This window comes from Pan troglodytes, chromosome 2, assembly GCF_028858775.2.
Source record: "Pan troglodytes isolate AG18354 chromosome 2, NHGRI_mPanTro3-v2.0_pri, whole genome shotgun sequence".
Classification (NCBI taxonomy): domain Eukaryota; kingdom Metazoa; phylum Chordata; class Mammalia; order Primates; family Hominidae; genus Pan; species Pan troglodytes.
In genome coordinates, this window is record NC_086015.1 from 28,487,646 (window position 1) to 28,509,481 (window position 21,836).

The 21,836-nt window shown below is 39.9% G+C and overlaps 1 long non-coding RNA gene across 1 annotated transcript; it reads right to left on the reverse strand.

The window, feature by feature from the left end:
* Window positions 1-5,546: 5,546 nt before the first annotated feature.
* On the reverse strand, window positions 5,547-20,575 carry LOC129143484 (uncharacterized). The gene is made up of 3 exons (XR_008546945.2): window positions 20,467-20,575; window positions 9,094-9,193; window positions 5,547-6,545 (listed from the first exon to the last, which is right to left on the reverse strand). It is a non-coding gene; the product is annotated as an uncharacterized LOC129143484 (long non-coding RNA).
* Window positions 20,576-21,836: the final 1,261 nt, after the last annotated feature.

Sequence of the window (21,836 nt, forward strand, 5' to 3'; positions counted from 1 at the left end):
TTCACGTTGTGGTGCTTACTTATTGAACAGGATGCAAATTCTTTGAAAGAGAAGGAGCACTCCTATCTTTGGCAAGGATTGAGCACAAACCCAAACACATGGCTGAATTCAGACTTGCAGAAATAATGTCTCCGGAGACAGACTCTTTTGCCCGTCTATGAGTTCAAGCCCTTAACAGTGTGTTTTTGGAGGAAATGACTCAGTTCTTAGAGAGAACTGTTAGTGAATATTTTCCCTGTAGCATTTCCTAACTGCTACTAATCTCTTAAGTTTGAATGCCCTTCTCTAACATCCAGCTTCGAGAATGCCAGGAGTATTTTTTTTTCCAATACAGGAGAAACTATTCTAGAGTCATCTAGAGATTTCCAAATGTTGGATTTGGAGCCAATCTGATTTGAGCCATGCTCATAATTGTGTGCCCTTGCCTTTGTCATTTCTTCCCTGGTTCTCCTGTACACATGCATAAATGCAAGGACCAAGTAATGCCTAAAATCTGTCTCAGCTCTTACATTCTAAAAGTCAGTACAATTCTACCCCCATTCAGTGATCAGATAAAGATCTTTATTTTCTGGAGTGCTCCCTATTCCTTCTTAACAATATTTTTGTGTTCATTATTAGCTAAATGAAGAAACTTGGGAATGTATGGATTTAAGTTCCATTCCTAAAGGCAGCTTCTTTTGGGAAGGCAGAAAAGCAGCTTCTTTGTTTTTCTGATGATTTTAATGCATTTTTTATTAGGCAGGTAAGTCAAATGACAGGATGATTTTATTCATTAGTTTGGATAAACCACAGCTTGAATTTACCATCACTTTTGCTTTAATTAATTTAAATCAAAATTAATTTAATTTAAAGCAAAAGGTTTACCATCACTTTTGCTTTAATTAATGGCCAGAGGATCTGTAAATTCAGGTCATCAAATGTTCTTTGCCGGTATTTCTTTCAATGATTCCTACTCATTCTTATACCCATTCATGAAATTTGAAATATCATACGTAATAAAGTATGATCTTTCATATGAAGACATTCGAGATTTCTGAAGGTGATGATGGACATTTTCTCTAGCTTACTTTTCTTTAACCCCTTTATCTATGACCATAAAAAAATGATATTGATTCACACTGTTGGATTGATTGACATGAACATGTCCCTGCCAGGAAGTGTCTCACTCTTATCATTTGTATGCCTCCTCCTGGATTCTTCCTCTAGGCCTCAATGTGGTATCTGAAAAAAGGCTCTGTGGCTGCTGAGGTTAGAGGAAACACAGGCAGTGAGAATTGATGTTGAGTCAGTCACATTATTGCCGTAAGATCATCGCTAACTTCCTTGTGCCCCAGTTTGTTTTTTTTTAACCTATAAAATGAAGAGATTCCCCCTTGCTAAGGAGATTAACTAAAATCATAGTTTTAAAATGTTCAGCAAATTGCCTGGATCTTGGGTGATCAGTAAAAATTAGTTTTCCTTTTCTTCTCACAAAGCTCCTTTTCCTTTACTTCTTTCTGAGTAAAGCCATGCAGTTTTATGATTGATGGCAAAAATAAAGTGCACCTAAGAGACAGGCAGAGACCTGAGACCAAATTTCCTCAAAAGAGGCAGTGATGGGAAGATTATGAGCTTGTCTCCAATCCCCTGCTCCATGATTTACTACGTACTTGCAAGAGCTTGGAAAATCAGGTTGCCTATCCAAAGAAAGACCACGTGAAGAGAAACAAAAAGAAATGTTTGCTGAGTGTTCATTTCTCTGAGTCTGTTTTCTCATCTGTAGTATGGGTAGATAGTTTCTGTCTTTCCTGCATGAGGAAATTAAATTATGAAGATCTAATGAGGTAAAGAATGTGAAAAACATCTCCCAAATGTAGACATTCTAAAAAACATAATCCATTTTTATCTGGGAAAACCCACAAATACAAAAGGAGCGACATTGAAATAATGTGTCTTAACCTGAAAAATCACAGATCCTCCTACAAACCAGAAGCAAGACTGTGAATTTAAGTTACACCAGTTCTGGTGTCAGAATCGAAACCAGTAGACCTCAACAAGTGAAATGTGACAGATGAGCAGTTTCCTCTTATGACTTTTGGCCACTAACTTAACCCAAACTCCTTAATTCTCAAAGTTCCCTTTTAAGAAAAAAGAAAAAAAAAAACTGTTTCTAAATGTGAGTCAGGAAAATAATTCAGCTGAAAGCTGGACCCTGGACCCTAGTAGGTGCTATAAGCCATAACTTATGAAAGATAGTCACTCATAATTCATGCTGTAATGGGTGACAAGGACTATGGCTCGCTAACATAGCAATGGGTATTAAGAAAACCAGTCCTTGCTATTCCTCCAGCACAAGTTCAATTCTGCCTCAGGACCTTTGCACACACTGTGCTCTCTACTGTAGCTGTCTTCCCAGATTCTCACATGGCTTCTCCCTCACTTCAGTGAGGTCTCTGATGATCAGAGAGGCCTTACCTTACCATTTTATCCAACAGAACAACCTCTTATCATTCTTTAGCCCACTGGTTATCCAAACATCGTCCTCCCTCTGGCAGTATCAGCATCACCTGGGAATTTGTTTGAAATGAAAATTCTAATTCCCTACTTAAGAACACTGAATCAGAAACCTTGGGGGATGGGGCCTAGAAATCTGGATTTTAACAAATCTTCCATGTGATTCTGATGCAAGCTGAAGTTTAAGAACCACTACTTTAGCCCTTTACTCTGTTTTACTACACAGTCCTTATTACCAGCTGACATTATATTAGCTATTTGTTTCTTCTCAGATTTATTGTCCAGCTCCACTGCTGGAATACAAGCTCTGTATTGGAGCTTAATTATGAGAGGGTATGTAGAGTCGCTATATTAAAGACTATATTAGAGGATAAAGACTTGTTCATTAAGGTATCCCTAACACTCTTCAAAATAGTACCTGGCATAATGGTGGCCCTCAAAAAGGATTTTGAGCTGAATTAATGATTTGCCACTGCAGCACTGATACAGCCCATCAGAAACAAAATATAATGCAGAACATGAGTATCGATGCAGCATCTAAATTTCTATCTAGGTGACAGGAACAGATGACCTAGAAGGCTTTCAGGGCAGAAATTCTATTTTTCATTTTATCAAATTTTACCAAGTTAGATTTGTTAAAGGTCCTGCAGTTTGCAAATGCTACACTTAGGGCCAGGACCCAAATCTCAAAGTTCTTGTACAGACCATTTACCATTACATTCAGAGTAGGGTTTCAGCAATGACTATAATGTTAAGAGCATGATGCCAAGAGGTCATGACATCATGGAAAAATGATGTCACATACTGACAAGTTGGGGCTTACCTTCATTTGATGTCACAAACATAGGGAAAAATAGACTGCAGCCAAATTATACAGTGTATATGTGCATAGAACAATTGTGCAGGGTGTAGTCATCTTATCACAGAAAAGGGAAGGACACATGCTTTGATAATCTCAGTACAGTTGACAGTCAATACACCTTGAGTTGGTAGTTTGGGAAAGATGGGGCTTTAACATATTTTCAGTAGTGTTGTGTGTATGTGTGTGTGTGTGTGTGTTTATTTACTTTGTGGATTCTTATTATCTTTAATTTGCTAATTTGTTTTGCAAATCTCTAAGTTGAAAATGCTTTAGAATGCAGTGATTCCCAAACTTTGGATCAGAAAGTCCCTTTTTATACCTTGAACATCCTTAGGAAACTAGTGAGTTCCACAGACACTGCTGAACTCACACAATTTATAGACATTTGACTTGCCTCCTTGAGAAAACAGGCAGTAATATGCTCTCTGTGACTGGTACCAGTTAGCTTTTGCTGCATAACAAAACCACTCCAAAAATTAGTAGCTTAAAATGGAAATCACTTGTTTTTCATGAATCTGTAAGTTAGCTAGACAGTTCATTAATTTGAGATTGGAAAATCTATGGTCATCTCACTTACATGTCTGGTGGTTGGCAGACCAGTCAGCCTTGGGGGCCCTCAGCTGGAATAGATCAGCTTTTTTCCTCATTGTCTTTTATCTTCCAGCAGAGTAGTCAGGGATTCTTCACACAGTGGCCTCAGGGCCCAAATATCAGCAAGAGAGTGAGCTCTAAAGAAAATGTACTATTCAAGTCTCTGCTTATGTCACATTTACTAAAGTTCTATTGGCCGAAGCAAGCCACATGTAGAATGTCCAGCTTCAAGAGAAGGAAAGATAGGCTCCACCTCTTCAGGGAAAGATCTGCAACGTCATGTTGCTAGGATATGTTTAGAGGCAGAAGCCAAACATCTGGCTTGAGAAGTTTAAATGAGAGCAACCATAGGCCCCTTTTATTCCTCTCTTGGAATTGAGTAACATCTTCAAAGGGGTTCTCAACTGTCGCTGGTTCTTTGCTCAGCTTAAGGGATTCATCACTATACCAGGAATTTTTCTGTCTCAAGATTAGCCATAGTGCTTCAGAGATTGGTACAAAAAGCTAAGAGCAAAGGCCTCTGTGTATGTGGAGTTGTGAAGTGGTCTTGGAAAAATGATGTCATATACTGACAGATTGGGGCTTACCTTCATTTGATGTCACAAACATAGGGAAAAATAGACTGCGGCCAAATTATACAGTGTATATGTGCATAGAACAATTGTGCAGGGTGTAGTCACCTTATCACAGAAAAGGGAAGGACACATGTTTTGATAATCTCAGTACAGTTGACAGTCAATACACCTTGAGCGGGTAGCTTTTATCTCACCCACACAACGTTTATTGAGGGCAAAGTGTCAGATGCCAGGGTCTGAAAATGTCATGGTAAAGAAAGCAAAATTATCTCTTCCTTTGTGGGCCTTTGAGTCAAATGAGATAGAAATACAACTAAACGTATATCAAGACAGCCTGGGCGACAGAGTGAGACTCTGTCTAAAAAAAAAGTGTATCAAGAGACATATAGAGATACATATGTACATATATAATATATATATATATAAATGGAGGAAAAAAGAATGTGATAGATAAGGTAATGTATGAAGGTATTTAATTTACATGAAATAGTCATGGAAGGCCTCTCTGAGAAAGTAACATTTCAGTTAGGAGTCAAGGTATGAATAGAATATATTATTATATATTTGGTATATATATTAACAATATATCATTTATATATTGTCCATATATGTGATATATATTAATATATGATTATATATATACATTATATATAATGTGCATATATACACACATGTATACATATACATTATATATAATGTGCATATATACACACATGTATACATATACATTATATATAATGTGCATATATACACACATGTATACATATACATTATATATAATGTGCATATATACACACATGTATACATATACATTATATATAATGTGCATATATACACACATGTATACATATACATTATATATAATGTGCATATATACACACATGTATACATATACATTATATATAATGTGTATATATACACACATGTATACATATACATTATATATAATGTGTATATATACACACATGTATACATATACATTATACATACATATATAAATACACACACAAACACACACACACACACTTATATAAATGAAATAGAAACTGGGAGTAAATCAGAAAGGGTAGACTAAAGCAACAGGTAACATGTAATTAAATGATGAGAGAATACACCAGAATGTGGCCTGAAAAAGAAGAGAACTAACATTCAAATCATTGTGAAAAATATAAAACCCTTTATCCTGAAGCCCCATCAATGTTTCCCCATTTTTTCCCTTTATCATATTGCTGGATTTGAGTGAAACATAGTTTAGAAGAACATCTGCTTTAAATTATCATTCTGTTCTAGAGGCTGTGATCTCTAAGCCGAATAAAATGTGGAAGGATTGCATAGACTCTGTCAAGTTACAGATCACATTTAACCATTAGTTGATGCACTATTGGAAAAGGGGAGAACACATTTCATGGTGTTTGGTGATGCCACATTCAGATTTTACAGTTTATTAAAGTTAGGAATAACAAATACAACAATGTTTAGAATGAACACATGGTCATGATTCACTGTAATGTAATAGTCCACGCACGTGTACTTCCTAATGACATGCGGAACACAAAGGAACAAAACGTTTCCTCTCTTCTTGTACCCTAGGTTGAGTTCCTCCTTTAGGGTTGCTTTATTTCCACCTTTGAAAAGGATCTTCATCCAGTGTGTAAAGTTCAGACTGCCTCCCTCATTTTCATTTGTATTTGTATTGAAAACAGTTGTAGGCCCAGGTTTCTCAGTCTTAGCACTATTGACATTCTGGGCTGGGTAATTCCTTATTGTGAGCGCTGTGTTTTGCACTGCAGGAAGTTGAGCAGCACCCCTGGTCTCGACCCACTAGATACCAGTAGAACACACTTCCCCTGACCCCCTCAGGTTGAGGCAACCAAAAATGTCTCCACAAATGTCCCCAGGGGCCAGAATCATCCCCAGTTGAGAACTTTCTGTTCTACCTTCCGCTGTCAGAAAATTTGAATTTTGTTGCTGCTCCTTAAATAATTTTCTAGATTAAGAATCTGCTGTCTGGCATGTTTTAGCACCTTATAGAGAATAGAGAAAAACATGGAGCTTATTAATAACATATGTTACTTAATACATTTCTATCCTAAAACAATTCAAATCAGAACCTTCCTGTTTTCCTCAAAATGGATGAAAAGAAAAAAATTCTGAAGCATGACATTTCAAGTAATATATTTCTCACAAATTGCCCAATAGACAGAAATAAATGTACCAAAAATAAGGTTATTTTTACAAATATTGCTGCAAAGAAAAAAAAAGCACATTTACTAATTATGAATCATCTACAATTCTTATGTTGGCAGTTAGTCCCCAGAAATGTAGCAAAGGAAACTGATAATCTAGGAAACACACAGGACCCCTAGAATACATCTGAATATTTTATAGTATCACCTTGCTCCCTTATATGGAAGTCTCTGAATAGAGAGCCAGTGTATTTAAATTTGTAACTCTATACTTCTTCCTCCTTCACCCACATGATACTCTATTACTCAGTGGAAACATTGCAACATAAAACAATTCATCTTTTCAGAATACATCAGCACTTAAAATAGTGTGATCAGATTGAAAGGACTGTAAAAAGGTTCATTTTCTCAGGTTGGGGATGAGACAAAGTAATGCATACTTACTACCACTGCCAACATCATAAAATCATGAGAGCAAAAAGGACCTAGCTTACCTACTGGAGGTTAGCTACGCAATGATGATAAATTAGCAGGGAGTTGTTAATGTGCCTACATGACCCATGACTAGTTAGCAAAATGTTTACTTCCGAAATAAAAGCCCAAGTCAGTGGAACATTTACAGGTCATTAGAAAAGATAAATGAAAAACCTGTCTGACCCTAACCTAGACTTAACTACACACACCCATTGCCTATGGGAAATAAGCGCAAATCAGACAGCCTATCAAATAAAACTCATGTATTGTTAAGAGGGTCCTCATTAATATGTTGCCACTCAGGGAAAGAAGATGTGGAATAATGAAGTAAAGTGAGATTTATTTTAGTTTCCTCCAAATTCCTTTCTATTTAAAACATGTTCCCATCTGTCATTAACAGCTATCACCTCGGCAATAGCAAATGAGAAAGCAGGGCTTATAGGGTATGTGTATATACATGAATACAAGGCAGTTGTCTTAACATTGTGCTTGCAACCCTATTTAATTGAACAATGAATATATTCGAGCAGAATATACAGCATTATGTATTTCATCTTCTATTAATTTGTAGCAACCTTTTGGTAAGTCATCATTCAATAAAATAAATACAATTTTCTCTGAAATGTGAATGATAATTGAGTAGATAGATGAGTCTCTTATACCAACATATGAAAGCTCAGGAGGCCAAAGACTGAATCGTTTCATTCCTTTGGAACATAAATGTAAGAGAAAACACTCTCTGAGACTCTAGAGCCAAACTCCAAACAAGTGGTCCCTTATGTTCTCCATTGGTCTGCTTACTCTTGTTGCATTTATATTTCTTGTCAAGTCTAGTTATCTGGTTTCACAGACCCTTGTAGAGCTGAAAGAGCAATCTAAGAGCAGGTTGAAAGAAGACATACGAGAAAGGATAAAATTTGATGGAGCAGCAAGAGATGTGTTCTTGAAAATTAAGGTTAATTTGCTGTCATCCTGGCAGCAAAGACCAGAAACTCTAAGGCAGTCACATACCTATTTTGGCTATTACACTACAGTATCATAACAGGTAATCAAGTGATCATAACTATCAGAGAATCAGAGTTCTGGATTGTTTGGGCCCTCAAAGTCTCCTCTGACTGTCCTTCACACCCTTTCTTTATTGTCTGTCAAGTGGTCTTGTCTATGTTTTCATACCCCTGAGGAATGGGAATGGGTTATGTTCTGGCTTATCCAAATAACTGAGAAAAAATTAGACAAAGCCAAAGACAGAACTCTCTGGCACTCTACAAGCAATATCTACCCAGGATGGCACCCATCCATTAATCAACTCAACACATTTTGGTATTGCCTGGTAAGCCTGACTAGTCCAATATCTATGCCTATATCATTTCTCCAATTTACCAATCTAGTAGTCATAACAATAAAAGAAATAAAGTTAGCTTTACCTACTTATTCTCAGGGAACTCGTGCTGACTTGTAAGTTTCACTACTATCTCTTCTCGGGATCTATGACTGTCCCTTCAGGAACACAGTCCGGAAATACTGCTCAGGTTAATAAGTTCATAAGTCAAAAGGCCATGCTTATTTATCCCTTCTGAAACCAAGAGGAATTATTTGATAACTTCAATCAAAAGAAAAGCTAAGTGGTATTTAAGAGCCCCTTGTTCACATATATAAGAATAAAAATGATACATTTTAGAAAAGTTTTCATCAAAAAGGAATTAAAATGAAAGTGTCGCATCTGAGGCAACCTTCACTTGTGTGGAAAATTTACTTACCAAGGATTCATCATCACTTAATAATCATGCCAGTTATAGGAAGTAATTCTGTAGATTGTTGGTTCTCAAAATGTGGTCCCCAGACCAGCAGCGTCATATCACCTGAGAGCCTGTTAAAAATGCAGACTCTTAGACCCCACCGAAGATCTACTTACAGAATCAGTATCTCTGAGGATGAGGCCCAGCAATCGGTGTTACTAAACCATCCAGTTGATTCTGGGGCACACTGGAGTTTGAGAACCACTGTTGTCAAAGCTAAAATAGAATTAAGATTATAATGGTTAGCCTTCGAGCATTCCTAATGTAATGCTAATGGTGATGACGATGATGATAATTTTAATAGACAACATTATCTGGCCACTTACCTGTGCATGTAAGCCTTGTGCTAAGTACTTTAGGCCCTATATCACTTGTCAGTAGAATCCAACAAAGTACTGCTATTCCCATTTTATAGATGAGATAATGAAATTGACAAAAATTAAGAAATTTGCCCAAGGTCAGCCATTACGTTGCAGAGTTGAGATAACCGTCCAGGTATAGTTGATTACATACACACGCCCCTCCACCCCTCACACACGCACGCACACCCTCATTCTTCACTATGATGCCATGCTGCCTTCTAGAATCAAGAAAAAAAAAAACTTTCCCAACTTAAAATGCCTCTGTCCTGAGGACCTCATCAGGAATCATCCCCCATTGTCCACCTTCTCAGCAGCCAATTATCTGACACTTCAGATGAGTCCTGACCCTCTCTTCCAATCTCTTGGGGCTCTAGAGACAAAATTCCCATGTTAATATGAGATTAATTTTTCTCAAAAGTGAACCTGAATTTTTCATTCTTTCTTTATATACAAAAATGGGCCAGTGTCTTAATTATAAACTGGATTGAAGCTGAAAGAGACACTCACTGGATACCATCTGGATCTTTACTACTCAATGTGTAGTACCCAGACCATAAGTACCAACCTCATTCTGGAACATGTTAGCAGTGCAGAATCTCAGGTCCCACCCCAGACCTGCTGAATCAGAATCTTCATTTTAACAAGATCCTCAGGTGGTCGCACACATATTGACATTTGAGAAGCACTGGCTTATCTAGACATATCCTGAGGAAGATGAGATCCCAGGAAATTGAATGACCCATTCAAGGTCACAAATCTAGTTACCCTCCCACTGAATATGTTTTTTTTTCTATATCCCTGCAGCTTTCAACTATGTTCCATAAAAATAATGTTACTGCTACTGCTGTTGGCTGTTATTGAGCACTTCCTATGTTCTGGACATTGTGCTCATTACTTTATACGGATTATCTCATTTACTCTGTTACCACATCTTATGAATTCAGTACAGTTCTATTATTATCTCTTTTTTTTCTGATAGGGAAACCAAGGCCCAGACAGATTTAAATACTTGCTGTAAGTCGTGCAACTTCCAAGTGGTGAATCAGGGTTTAGAACCCAGGTAATTTGACTTTGAAATCGGCCTGTATCTACTGGCCTGCATGTGTATCTTTAACTTTTCTCATCACTTTCAAAGCTCCTATCATGCATCTCAATCAATGAATCAATCAATCATATGTCTATCTAATTGTTTCGAGAGCAAAAAGTTTATAAGATGTAGCCAGGCCAGGCGCAGTGGCTCATGCCTGTAATCCCAGTACTTTGGGAGGCTGAGGTAGGCAGATCACCTGAGGTCAGGAGTTTGAGACCAGCCTGGCCAACATGGTGAAACCCCATCTCTACCAAAAAGTACAAAAATTAGCTGAGTGGTGCATGCCTGTAGTCCCAGCTACTCGGGAGGCTGAGGGGGGAGAATCGCTTGAACCCAGGAGATGGAGGTTGCAGTGAGCCCAGATCATGTCACTGCACTCCAGCCTGGGCGACAGAGTGACACCCTGTCTAAAAAAAAAAAAACAAAAAAAGATGAAATCATACTGCTTGATGTTTATTTTCCGTTTATCAATCTCAGTAATAGCAGTTCTTTTCCATAACTGCTTAGAAAAGAAAGCAAAAGGCCCCTTGCCTTCCATCCCATCATCTCATCCCTTATAGCTCAGTTGTCCTACCCTTCAGCTGTCCTTCCCAGCCCCCTTCCCATCACCTCAGGAGCCCTGGTTTAGCAATCATTGTGACTTTGATGTTGTAAAGTCCTTGCCTACTGAGTTGAAAAGACAAGAGGGCTGTTGATTCCCCACTTCAGGAGTGCTCAAAAGTTAGAGGGAAAAAAACGTAGTTAGGAACAGTTATGACAGAGCCATATCTTAGATTAATGAATTGCTTTTGTGTGCTTTCTTGAAAACTTAACACATAAGAGGTTATTTCCAGTAGCAACTTTTGCATACCAATCAACTTAACATCTGAAATGCAACCCACGAGTAAATTAGAAGGAGTCTATGTTATGTTCCAAAATGATTATAAAAGTTCCGCTTCTCTACAGCACCTTTGAAAAGTGTTGAATGTTCTAGAGTAAAATGATTTTCCTTATAAGATGCTGGTACTTCCCCCTCACACTATAGACACACACATTCAATAAGTAAAAACAATATCAGAAAAGCCCAGATCTATAAAAAAACCCTGAATTAGAATATGACTTTAAAATTCGAATTTGAGTTAGCTATTAAGCATCATGAAAATAGTCTTCCATTTGCACAAAAGCCAATTTCTACGTAACTTTTCAGACCCTGGCTAGTATATGTTAACAAGATGAACTACAGATACTTTTGCTAGGGTCACTGTGGATCTAGACAATAAACAAACACTTTAAAAATCTTTGCTATGTGAATCATAAATAATATGACTGCACAGATTTGTAACATTCCCAAAGAAAAGTATTCAAGAATTTTATTCATATCTGGAAACAAACTCAGTTCATTTATTGGTGTTCTCCGTAAAGCATGCACACACACACACACACACACTCTCTCTCTCTCTCTCTCTCTCTCATGCTCACAAACAGACACGTGGTGCTTGATTCTAAATATCTTCTTTTAGGCTTCAATATCCTCAAAGTAAAGGCCTTTCCTTATTCATGTTTTAATTTATTCTACTATGGCTACATGTTTTCTTTCTTACTAAATGTTTGCTGAACTGAATAACACACCTTAACTACATATATCTGGAATTTCTGTTGTGAACTTTAATGGCAAATGGAAACGATTTGTGGGTTTTGTGGGGCTATCATTTTCAAACTCCTGATTTTTGTGATTTTTCGGGGCTGGCCATAATGCTATAGAGTTCTCTGATTTTATTTCTTTGGTACAAAAAAAGCAAAATGAATGAATTGTGATTGAGCCATGGAACCCAGTTGCTTGCATATGTAATAGGGATTCTAAATTACCACATAAACACAGCTGCAGTTTTTCAGTCCGAAGGCCTCGAGAAGCATGCCGACTGGGGAGCGGGGGTATTTGGAGCTCTAAATTTAAGTGCATTATTATGAGCTGTGATAGACAATCATCTCTTCTTATTTAAATCTCTGGGCAACTATAAAACTAGACTGAGTCAAGTTTCTTATCTATGCCCAAATCTGAACAAGCAAGCTTAGCTCATATCTTAAAAGTTGACAAATTGTACTTCATGGTATGTCATCAGCTGCTACATTTATGAAGCTACCAGAAGGTTAACAGTTTAGGAACAGTTTATATTTTAATTATCTCATAAAAGATATTTCAAGTCATCCAAATTGATATAAATCATGTTTTCTTGCAGGGCAATAACTTCACACAGGAAAATAGATGTTTATTTACATATACAGACACATATATACACACTAAAACCTTTGTGCATGAATTTTAGCTTGAAAACAGTAAGGAAAGGTAATTTTAAAATGTATTTTCTTGCTAGTTTTTGAGTCACTATATTGGAGGAGAAAATACCTCGAAACAAACTTGTTTACTAAATTTGTTATTTAAATTAATTTAACAAGAAATATGTTTCATGATTTAAGCAGTGCTTTCATAAAGTTTATATATTCAATGCCTTCTTTTAATATGCTTAGTAATATTTAAGATATTTTGAACAAAATTAATTACTCATTTATGGAAAGCAGAATCCTATGACTATAGTCCCTTAAAGTATTCAATTGCATCAAATCAAATCAGGAAAGTTTTGCATACAAAATGAAATGAGAACTATCACCATGCCTTAATACTAATTAAATTAATTCAATAAAAAATTGGAATCAGAGTCAATGTTATGTGGCCATTTTGTGTGTGTAAGCCTAGCTAGATTTAAGAAGAGTCTAGTGACAAAAGTCAGGATTGGACAAACTGAATTATAAATTATCTACTTTGTGGTCTAATCCTAGCAAATTATAAATCCAAGTTCTTTTCCTGTGGGTAACCAATACTGTTATGGGTTATCTTCTTTCTCCAGCACCTTGGGGAAATTCAATCTAAATCTGGAGTTAACTGAAACAACACTGACAATAAACAGTATCACAACAAACAGACAAATGAAACCAAAACAGGTGATCTGTCCTTTACTCCAACCGTTTCAAATCAGATAGATTTAGGGAGAAGGGAATAATAAGTTAAATAATTCCTTATTTTTTTGTTTACCATTAAACATGTTGTAATTGAGGATTATTTGTTTTTTGTTGAAGAAGTGTTTGTTTTTTATGTTTTCTGAAAAGAAGTGATACTTCTTTCTAACATTGTTCAGACCACATGGTTAATTCAAATAACTATAAAAAGTTTACGTTTTTCCATTATATTAATATTTGATTTTTCACAAAACAAAGGCATCAGATGCACAAAGAGTCAGCAAAAGCATCACTTTCTACTGATTCCAGTTAAGCCAACTTTAGCAAAAAGAATCATTGCAGGAAAATTGGTCTTCAGCAAAATGTATTCATTTATAACAAATCAAATACAATCAGCACTTTTGAAAAATGAACAGTTATACAATCCCTCATGGATGTGTTGAGATTCACAGTACTCTAGAGTGGGAAGAAATTACAGAAGTTACCTAGTAGGAACTCTTGTTTGACAGTTGAAGAAAACTGAGATACACAAGATGGAAACCATTGACCTCAGACTGCTGTAAGTCCTCGAAAGTGGAGCACCTGTGTCTAATTCTGTGTTTGTGAAAACTATATTGTCCCTCATTATATTTTTCCTCTTCTTCCTTGGCAGTAAAATTTCTAGCTGGACATATGGCTCCCCAGAATGAAGTCTGTGCTCCCTAGCATCCCTTCAGCATCTTTGGGGCTACCGGATAAATTCTGAGCAATGGACATGTAAAGAAGTGTTGTGTGGTTGCATCTGGGAAGTTCCTTTATGCTTTGTCCTTTATTTTTCACCCTCCTCTTCATGATGGCTGAACATTTGTACAATGGCCAGACCTGGAGAAACCATCTTGGGGGGCCTTGGGAATGGAGGTCCAGCCCTGGGGAGCAACAAAGTCAGAGGATCCTAAATTTCATGAAGGAGGATCCTGGAACTTGGGCTTATAGACTTTTAAATGAGAGAAGATAAAAAAAAAGAAAGGCCTATTTCATTTAAGAAATGAATAGTTTTTATTTTTCTATTACTTCTAGTCAAACCTAATTCCATTTCCTATTTGGCTGTGACAGCAGATCCTTGTGCAGTGACTGACACATAGTGGGTGTTCAATAGATGTTTGAAGCAATCTGGGAGGTATCCCTGATACCTTCTCCTTCCCCATATCCAACTCAGCATTGATGTCTATCAGTTTTACCTTCTGACATCTCTCAAATCTGTGCACTTGTCTTAATCTCCCTCCACCCATGTGAGCTGAAGCTTCTCTAGACCTTGTGTTGCCTAGGCTACTCAAAAGCCTTCTAAATGGTCTCATCACATCACATCCTTTTCCATTAAAAAACTTGATTTTTGTTTTTTTTAGGAGCCAAATCCTTGACATAAGCTATGGGTCTTATTTCACATCATTTTTAGTCTTAACCATATGAGCTCCCCATTTCCTTCCCACCTCTTCTGAATTCACTTCTAGGAATCCTCAGGCCTCCCCTTGGCACTTCCTCAGGAAAGACTTCGTCCTGCAGAAGATCTCTCATTATCTTCTTATAGCACCGCACATTTCTGTATGTGTCATAGCCTGTCTCTCCCAGTAAACTGTAAGCCCCAAAGAGGCAGTCATTGTGGATGTTTTACATACTTTTATATCCTTAGTGTCTAGTATGGTGTCTGGTACATATTAGATGCTTAATAAACATTTGCTGAATGAATAAATGGTATTGCAAATGCCATTGTTGGGATTTGGAAAATCGGTGGGCAGTGACTGGGATTTAAAAGACAGAAAGAGAGGAGGAAAGAGAGAAAGGGAGGAGAGAGAGAGAGAGAGAGTGAGAACTTTTATGTTTACCTTATAAAATAGCCATTTAGCTCATTAGCTTAGTCAAATTCTAAATAATCTTAACTCCTAAGATTGGATGGACTAAAGTTTGAAGCCTAGTGTCTTCCCATCACTGTCCTGAGCCTGACATCTAATAATTAGATCAGCAGTCATCAAAGTGATTACAAGACCCCTGGTGGTCCTCAAGACCATTTTTGGGGGTCCACGAGATCCTGCCTTTCCAAGCTGGATATGGTCATATTTTCTTCACATACTTCAACTCAAACAACATACTGCAGCAGATTGAATGCAGAAGCAGTTACGGGACTCCAGCTGTACTATTAAACTAAACGCTATGGTTTGAATGCTCACTCCAAAAATCATGTTGAAATTTAATTGGATAAATTAATTGGGACATGGGGCCTTTAAGTAGTAGATTAATACCCTTATTGCAGGAGTTGGATATTTATCTCAGGAGTGGGCTCCTGGTAAAAGGATGAAGTTTGGTTTCCATTTTTCTCTCTGCCTCACGTGCTTCCTCGTCCTTCGGTCATGTTATGATGTAGCAAGAAGGCCCTACAGATACAGCCCCTTGATCCTGGACTTCCCAGCCTCTAGAACTATGAGCGAAATAAATTTATTTTCTTTTAAAGTTACCCAGTCTGTGATGTTCTATTAGCAAGAAATGACATTTAAACGTTTTGCAAAAATGTAAAATAATGCCTTTTGTTCACTAAATAGTTTCTTCTTTTGGAAAATATAGTTGTTTTTTAAAAAACATGTTCTTTACATTAACACATAAGGATTTATCATTGCTACTTTTAAATGATTAGTAAAAATATTTTAAACATTACTCATTTTCCATTCTAATACTACTGCTGCTATTTATAATATCCTATCTATTGATGCTATTTATATATCCTATTTATAATCCTCAGAATCAAAGCTCTTTGGGGTCTTCAATACTTTTTGAGAGTATGAAAGGGTCTTGAGACCAAAGCATTTGTGAACTGCTGCATTAAAAAAAATCATTTCTTTGGTTTAAGACTTAGTCTCCTTAGTCTCTCAAACTACAAGTAAGTAGGAATGCAGCAGTAGAAAGAACCTAGATTTTTGGCATTAGTCAATGTGGCTTGGAAAGCTGGTGTAGCCTCAATAACTGGTTGTGTGAACTTGGGAAAGTCAGGTAACTTCTGAGAGTCTCATTTTTCTCTTCTTAGGATAAAAACACCTCAGTAGGTTATTGTGAAAATAAAAGAAAAACATGAGAAAGCACTCAGCATAGTGCTGGCACATAATAGGTATGTGTTTGGCACACAGAAGTATTAAATTTTATTGTCAACTATACATTGGTGTGAGTTTGTTAATCTTTTTTCAAACAGCTTTTAAGGGTCTGGTGATGCAGTGGTACGTGGTAAAAGTTTAGTAACTAGCTCTCTGGAAATAAAGATTCCTGTTTTTTAGAATTTGCTGATTCTCATGCTGTAAATATTTGCACCTTGGCTGATTTTAATGTCCATTTGGAGGAGATGGGCTCAAATCACTTGTGAACAGGTATGAGACCGTTTCAGCATAAAATGTTCTGGGCCCATGAGTGGAATCTAGAAAAAGGAGACACATAAGGTAGAATAAGAGTCTCAGGACGTGATGGTGAAATTTCGGCTAATTCAGTATTTTGCCTCAAGCCTTTCCTTTAAGGCTTAGAGTTCCCAGTTTTCTTTTTGGTTGGATTGAATCATTGGCATCACCAAGAGGGTGCCACGAAGACTTTCGTATCCAAGTTATCTGCCACCGAGTCTCATATTACCACCAGAAGAGTAACTATTTGGGGAAGCATATTGTCCAGATAACCTAGTTAAAATAAGGGATCATTGACAGATTAGTCTGGCTTAGATGTCAGAGGTGTAATGCCCTAAAATGATGCTGCAGAACAGTGGATCTCAAAGAGTGCACCCCAGACAAGCAGCAAGGTATCACCTGGTTGTTGGAAATGAAAATCATCAGATCCCACTCAGCCCTATTAAATTGTAAATTCTGGGGGTGGGGCCCAGCAATCTGAGTTTTAACAAGCCCTTCCTACAGAACCCCTGGTGTAGGAGAAGTTCATGAACCCAGATAGGTGGGAAGACTGCAGTGATTGGAGCAGGGAGTGATCTGGGCATCCTGGGTATCCCAAGGGAACCTGGGGCAAAGACAAGCTGAGACTGGGCACAGCGGGTGCTGTTGGTTCCCGCTGGAGCCCCTTCACTGATCTGGTACTTCCCTCGCCTTCTGTGTTGTGTTGGTTGCTAAGGACTCGAAGATGTTCCCTTCTCTGGAGAACTGCCAGGGCTGCATGACAATAGCTACAAAAGCCTTCCCCTTTGCTTCAAAGTGAAACTAACTCTGTGATGTAGTTCATGTTCCTAGTGGGACAGACTAAAGCCAGTCTCCAGTAGGGATGACAGTCTTGCTCACCTTCTCGCCTGCCCAGTTCTGCTCCCCCCACTCTTCTCCTAAAAGCACTCCTGACGAAAATCGCCTCAGCATGAATCTTGGTCACAGGTTCTGCTTCTAGGAAACCTGACCTGAGACCGGGTTTCAAAGTTAGACAATTCTGGGTTTGCGTCTGGACTTCCCCGACTGTTAACTATGTGACTTCAGGTTTGTTGGGTAATCTCCCTTGTCTTAGTTTCCTTAGGTGTTAAATGGAGATAATGATGCCCACTTTGCGGGTTTGCTGTGGCAATGAAAGGGACACTGTATAAAAGTCCTCAGCACAGTGCCTAGAGGGTGGTATGGACTGTCCAGAGCCTCCTTTGATCTTTTGCTGACTCGCCTTTTGGCCTTGGGCATGTTAATGTTTTCATGTTGTCTGTTTCCTTTGTAGGGACTCACCGTGTATCTAACACCAGGCTACCTCACCAATAACTAGAAGTGAGAAATATTGGTTCAAGTGGTAAAGTACTTGGCAAAATGTGGAGTGCGGGCATAAAGCATAACGGGCACTAACCATACAACAGAAGGTGGAGATATTGGGAAAGAAGTGTCTGGGAGTTCAGAGGCTGGGAGAGGTGGGTGCTCTGGCCAGAGGCTTCCTGGGATTTTCCTCCCCCTACCCCCTCCCAAGTAGCAGCAGCACAGTGAACTTGAAGACCTTGGAAACTGCAACTTGGTTTTGCCCAAGTCTGAGGAGTCTGATAAACCCGGAGGCAAAAAAAGGCAGGAGAGATTGGGGTGACTTCCTGCCTATGCCCTGTCTTTATCCAGAGTTCCTTCTTGTCTTTGAGGTCTAGACTCAGTTGTCTCTTCACAGAAGCCTTCTCCAACCAGCCCATTTTAAGTGCCCTTCTCCATCTCATGGCCCAATTCTACTATTTTCCCAGCATTTACCTCCACTAGGCAGTAGTTTGTCTGGGTGTTTGCTGAGGTGTGTATAGTCTGTCTCCTGTTGGAACTCCTGAGGGTAGGGGCTCAGTGTGTCCTGCTCCCTGCTCTTTCCCAGCTACACAGTAGGTCCTCAATCAATACTTGGTCTTGGAGTCACTGGATTCGAATACATTGTTGATAAGTGGTAAGCAGGTGCAGTCGTTTGGAAACCTGTTGGCCATGTCTACCAAAGCTGAGCAAATGCCTTCTTAAGATTCAGCAATTCCATTCCTAGTCATTTATCCACAGAAATGCAAAAATGTCCACCAAAAGGCATGTACCAGAATGTTCACAGTAGCATTTTTTGTAACAACCACAAAACTGGAAGCTACCTATATCTTCATTAAAATAGAATGAATAAACTAATTGTAGTATATTCATACAAAGAAATACTGTGTACAGCAATGAGAAACAACCATCTTCAACCATAGGCAAAAGCATGGATGAATCTCACTAACATGCTATTGAGTGAAAACAAACCAGACACAAAAGAGCACATTCTCTATGATTCTATTTACATAAAGTACAAAAACAGGCAAAACTAGTCCTGGTGTTGGAAGGCAGGGTAGGGATTGCCCCGATTGGTGGAAAGAGCTGAGGGGGCATTGAGAGTGCAGGTCATGTTCTGTTGCTTGGTGTGACTGCTAGTTAAACAGGTGTGTGAAGTTCGTGAACAAGCATCTAGCTGTGCACCAGGCACCTTTGATACTGCAATGAAATATACATTACAACAATTGCATGGGGTTTTCCCCAGGACAGTGTAGCCGGTCTCAGTAACATTTCCATTAAATAAGACTTGCTGGGAGCTTGGAGCCCCAGAGTTAGGAGCTCACTCCCGCAGAGATGTGCGCGGCCCCACCCTCCCTGTTCTTCCGACGCACTGCCAGGCCAGCGAGCGCTCACCGGGCTGCCTAACGCGCAGCGGAGGGGACTCGAGTCCCGAGACCCGGAAGGGGCCGCCCAGCGCTCTCAGCCGGCTCGCAGAGCCAGGGCCGGGCTCAGGGAGCTTCAGGGCAAGAAACACCGAAGGTGTAAAGCCCGAGCGAGCAGCTCGAGTCTCAGTCCTGCAGCCTAAGGCAGCCCCTCCAAGCCGTGGGCGCCGGCCGTCCGTCTCCTCACCGTGGCGCCCTTTACTCGGCCACCCGGGGCACGGCCAGGGGCTTCACCGAGCCCCGGGTCCACCGTGGTCGCGGCCGCCGGTCGCCGGGAGCCCGGAGCCGGGACGCGAGGGTTGGGGGTTGGGGATGGGTCCCAGTGTCGCGCGGGAGTTCAAAGCCCGGCACTGGCACGGGGCTCCGCCGCCGCAGCCGCTGGAGCCTCGGGCTCCCGCCGCGGGGAGAGCGGGGGGAGGGCGCCTGTCCCGGAGTGACCCGGCGGCGGAGGAAGGGCGGGCCGCAGGCGGCGGGCCCGGGGGACCTTGAGCGGGCGGGCGAGGAGCGGGTGAGACCGAGGTCGACAGAGTGGGGGCCCCACGAGGCCGGCGCCTGGTCGGGAAGAGAGTAGGAGATTCCCCCGCGAGCTCAGACCCGGCACTGAGGGAAGAGACACTCCGAGTCCTGCGTCTCCAAGTTTTGCTCCAATGCCCTTGACATTGAATGCATGTGTGGCGTCTATCCTGGCGCAGGCGATTTGATATTTTCAATAGGCCTAACCTCACCAGTGGCGTGCCCGGCCCGGCTGGCTAGCGGCTCCTGTCCCCAAGACCTCCGCCTTACACCCACCATTTACGCAGTCACCAGACCTTTGCACTGCCCAGCGCTGGAGGGGGCGACCAGAGCCTTACAGGCTCCACGGTGGGCGGGCTCTTACCTCCTGACTTATTCCTCCTGGCGCTGCAGGGGGGACTGAGGTTAGGTGTCCGGTGGGAGGCTGGACTGTGTGTGCGTGTGTGTTGGGCGGAGGCGTGGGGGGAAGGGAAGTGGAGGGTAGGTTGCTGAGCCCAGGGTCCGTAACAGCAGCACATCCCAGGTTCCACCCCCACCCACAGGGCTGGTAAATCCTCCCCTTTCCTGGGGTCTGAGTGAGAGGATAGTACAAAGGTCAGATTGTCCAAAAGGATAGTGGGTTCTGCTGTGAGATTTAATTGTGAAGGCATCACCAAATGGCCATTGAATTTCTCGATCATTTCACAGAGGAAGACATGCTATTTTGAGTGTCCTGAAGTGATTTTAATTTTCATCTGGGCAGGTGGTGATAACTTCTGGAAACACCAGGGACTAAAAAGGAAGGAAACTGCAGAAAGTGGAGGGCCACAGAAGCAGCAGCTCGCAGTCATGTTCCAAGACTAGCAATCCATAAACATTGCTTGCCCTGGGGGGAAAATAAAGATTTCGCCAATACTGCATCTCTTCGATTTTTACCCATTTCCTTTACTTGGTCCTATTTTTACTTGGTCAAAGAAACACGTGTATCATATACTCAGAATTTCCCCTTAATTATAAGTTTTTTTAAAAAAGTCAATAAAAGACAAAATGGGAAGTGTTGAAGCACTGTCCAGAAACTATAGTAATAGCAGTATAAAAAGAAGGGTAGTGAACTGACCTTAGCAAATTTGCTCTGCCACTAATTTGCTAGTCAAGTGACCCTATTTTCCTGACTCTGTTTCTTTAGTAAAATGTGGATGTTATCATAGGTGACCGCAGATCCTGAAGTTCCTTTGTGTGTGTGTGGGGGGGGGGGGTGAGATTTAAAAATTTGATTCAAATAAATTTCCATTCGCTCTATGGTTCAATATTTAATTCCCTGCCTGTTTTAAGCTGAGGAATAGATGTCTGAACATACATTTCCTCATCCTAAATCCCTTTGATCCTCTCATAATGCTCAAAGTGCAGTGTTGATGTCTGGCAGGCTTTGTGTTCGGTTTGTACCATTTGCAAATGTAGTGAGGATTACAGTGGAATGGAGGAAAGAATGGCTGCAGGATTTCTTGGACCAGAGAAACTCACACTTCTCTTTCCATTTTCACTCTCATTAGCACACAACTTTTAAAAGTTGGCCTGGGCACAGCAACACTTTCACACATCCATACTAAAATCCATGCTAATCTTTCCCATGGGATGTAATTCAATTGAATTGACATTCTAATAAAATACTGGCGAAGACACAATCACAGTTTCCCTGCAATGCATAATTAAAATAGCACTATGCAGTTGCTTACACTTCAGATAATGGCTTCCTAC